Below are 3,859 nucleotides of genomic sequence, written 5' to 3'. Positions count from 1 at the left end.
CCTGACACCTCCTTCTTTCAAGATTTAGTGAAATGGGTGCTAACTACCCCAGAGACGTTACACCTAATGGGTGGGGATTTTAATTCAGTCATGTCCTCCCTAGCTGATCGCACAGGCCCTCCTGCACATAGAACACATACTCGTACCCCCCCATCATCTGCATCTACCCTTCTGTCACAATCCGTCGCCTCCATGCAATTTGTGGATGTTTGACGCTTGATGCACCCGACGGATCGGGAATACACTTTTTTTTTCGCCCCCCGCACAATACGTTCTTACGAATAGACTATTTTTTTGCCTCCCCAGCTCTAAGCTCAGTAATAAATGCACGAGACATACAAGACGCAGTGATTTCAGACCACAGCCCAATTGTGGTACACCTAACCCAAATGGCTCGTTCATCTCCCTCCCCTACTTGGCACTTCCCCTCCTATCTAGTTGACAATGAGGACTTCCAACATACACTATACTGCGCCTGGGAGGAATACATCTCCACTAATGGAGCTCACATTACAGACCCTAACCTCTTCTGGGAAGCAGGCAAGGCCTTTCTACGGGGTAAGATAATTTCATACACAGCTCAGTTCAAAAAAAGAGCCAAGCAACAATATAGTCAGTCAAGCGAAGCCTTACGCTTGGCACATGAACAGCTTACATTAAACCGCACCATAGAGAACATACAAAACTGGAGACAGGCTAAAAATACCTTTGACCTCTGGGCAGAACAACATGAAGCGGCCAAGACGTCATACTCTCAGCTACATTTCCTTAGATTTGGCAACAAGGCTGGCAGGCTACTGGCCAAGATGTGCTCAGGACCTAGATGTCCTACCCGTATCTCTGCCCTCAGAGCTACGACAGGCTCTCTGGTCACCTCCCCAGCTGAGATTAGCAACCTACTTGTGGAATACTACACTAATCTATACAAAGCTGACCCGACTGACTTACCTACTACTGACTCTCTGCTTGACAAAATACGTCTGCCCAAACTCCACCACACACAATTGGAGACAATTAATGCCCCCATTACTGTTGATGATATTCGATATACGATCAAAGGCATGGCCTCGGCCAAAGCCCCGGGACCCGACGTATACACCGCCAAATTTTATAAAATGACCGGGGAATTTATTCCAGATACCTTAAAACATGTATACGCAGCCATGTGGGACGGAGGGCCCTATCTTCCTACGGGAACACAGGCCCACATCAAACTAATCTCTAAGAAAGGGAAAGATCCCCTATTACCGGGATCATACCGGCCGAACAAGTGTACTTATTAAGGATACGGTCATTGCCTGGAGAGAAGTAAGAAAGCTGCTTAAACTGCCATCCAGTATCTCCAAGTACCTCAAAATACAAGGAAACCCTATGTTTCTTCCATCTACCATCCATAAAGCTTTTGGTCAATGGAAACTTAAAGGCCTCACTGGTGTCTCGTCTTTCTATCTCAACAAGCCTGGCAAATTCAAACCCTTTCAAACCCTGATGCGGGAGTACTCTCTACCACCAACTCATGTTTTTTTCCATCACCAACTCATCAACTATCTCAAATCATGTTCTGGTCCCAATACCAATCCACTCGAAACATCCTGCATTGATACTCTCCTCAAAAGCAATAATTACTCCATCTCCAATATTTACTCCTGTCTCATACAACATCAAACACGGAAATATGCTGTCAAACCCTTTCAAAAGTGGTCATACTTATTAGAAGACGAGTCTCTGCCAGAAAAAATCCTTGAGGGATACAAAACTGTCCGCAATCTTACCGCTTCCGAAACTTGGAGGGAAACGCAATTCAAGATCATTCACAGGGCTTATTTTCCATTTCGCTTCAACAAGGCGGACCCCACCCAAGCGCAATGTTTCTGGTGTAACCTACCTCGCCCCACCTTGCTACATAGGCTCTGGGACTGTGCCAAGATTGATGCTTATTGGGCTAAGGTGATCACTTACATCAACAAGGTCCACAAAATTCAGTGTACTAAGGACCGCCTATTATGCCTGTTTAGCATACCCCCTTCACCCTCATCGCCAACGAGGGTCTCACAAAATATTCCACATTGGGCTCACCTGTGTCTTCTAGTGGCTCGCAGGACTATTATGTCTCACTGGATATCAGCGACTCCACCTACCCTAACAGTGTTTAAAAAGGCCTTGGCCTCACTTTTCCATCTAGAGAGATTGGACACCATCACCCTTAATTTTCGATCGACTTCCCGTTTTTTTAAAAGATGGAGGAAATACATCGAAGCTACATTCGCTCCACAGGCACTAATGGATATAATGCACCCATTCCGCTACACGAAATGGTACTTGACAAAAGATCTCACCAACTCTCTTGGCCGCCTTAAAATACCCCCCACCCCAGATTCCTTTACTTTTAACCCACCGTAGGATATCCACAAATCCATTTTGCTCCTTAACATCCACCCCTCCACATTTATTACTCTATATTTCTAAGTATAGTGAGATCACTCAGGTTATTTACCATACCCTGACCAATATATACCATGCTCAGCCAGGTATGTACAGACGCTGCCTCCACTCCTGAAGATATCTAGATGTTAAGATTTCATATGTCGAGCAAAGTTATGCTCAATAGTGTTGATAAGATGGCAAACGTGAATTCCCCCGACCTCCCCTCCCCCTACCCTCCCCCCTTTTTTCCTGTTTTCTTTTTCTTTTTTGTTCTAACTGATATGAGAAGTCTTTATTTTAACTACTATGAGAAGTCATTGTTCTTTACAGATTGTAATAATTAATGCTCTGTAACCTTTGATACACTCAGTTTTATACAATTGTATGCTATAAAACCCAATAAATATATTTAAAAAAAAAAAAAAACAACATTGCGAAAGTAAGTCATCAAGGGAGGTATTCTGAGATATGTCAAAGTATGTGGAAACAGCATCTTAGAGCGGGAGATTCTATTGCAGTGTAAACTTCCCCCTCGGATCCTCCTCTGGTAAAGCCAGAGGAGGGGATGGGTTACTAAGCCAATCCTGGCAAAAATACGGTGTGTACTGATTCCCCACAGAGCATAAATGATGAGCATCATGAGACGTAGCAATCATCGAGTATTATCATTCATGTTTGACTGTAATATATGGGACTATAAGGAGACTGATAGTAGAAGAGACAGGATGGGGAGAGCCGGAAGAGAAAAGATCCTAGGAGAGAGGGAGAAGGAGAGAAAGACAAGAAGGATGAGAGTAGAGAAAAGCAAGGAGAGAGAGAAAGGAACGGAAAAGGAAAAAGCCAAGCACAATAGAATAAAATAAAATACAAAAAAAAGAGGGAAAAAGAGAAAAAAAAAGGGGGGAAAAGAAGGGGGGGGTAGAGAGGATAATGAATATACACCAGGAAGGATAGAGGCCAGGGTTAAGTGAGCCCAGGAGTGAGTGAGCCCACTCCCCCCTCTTGATTAAAAATATCCATAAATGCAGCTACGAGGTCTGCAGGGGGACCTAGGAGGAATACTGACGGTATCTGTCAGTGGTTGTAAAGTGGGTCCAAAATGCCCATATAGCAGAAAATTTATGCACTCTGTCCTGAGAGATATGGATAAGTTCTTCCATTTCTTTTGTTTTGGAAACTCTTGCAAACCATTCCCTGCTTGTTGGAACGCAGGTAGAACGCCAATGTTTGGGAATGCATAGCCTGGCTGCATTAACCAAATGCATAGCTAAGGACTTTAAATATTTCTGTTTAGATAGGGATGTGTGGTGTAAAAGGAATTGGGCGGGGTGTAGTCAAGAGTGAATGTAGTAATATGTGCGATTAAATCGTGGACCTCCTTCCAAAAGGGTTGGAGGATCGAGCAATCCCATCACACATGAAGCATTGAACCCAC

Source organism: Aquarana catesbeiana, linkage group LG04, assembly GCF_042186555.1.
Source record: "Aquarana catesbeiana isolate 2022-GZ linkage group LG04, ASM4218655v1, whole genome shotgun sequence".
NCBI classification, from domain to species: domain Eukaryota; kingdom Metazoa; phylum Chordata; class Amphibia; order Anura; family Ranidae; genus Aquarana; species Aquarana catesbeiana.
This window is presented reverse-complemented; position numbering follows the sequence as displayed.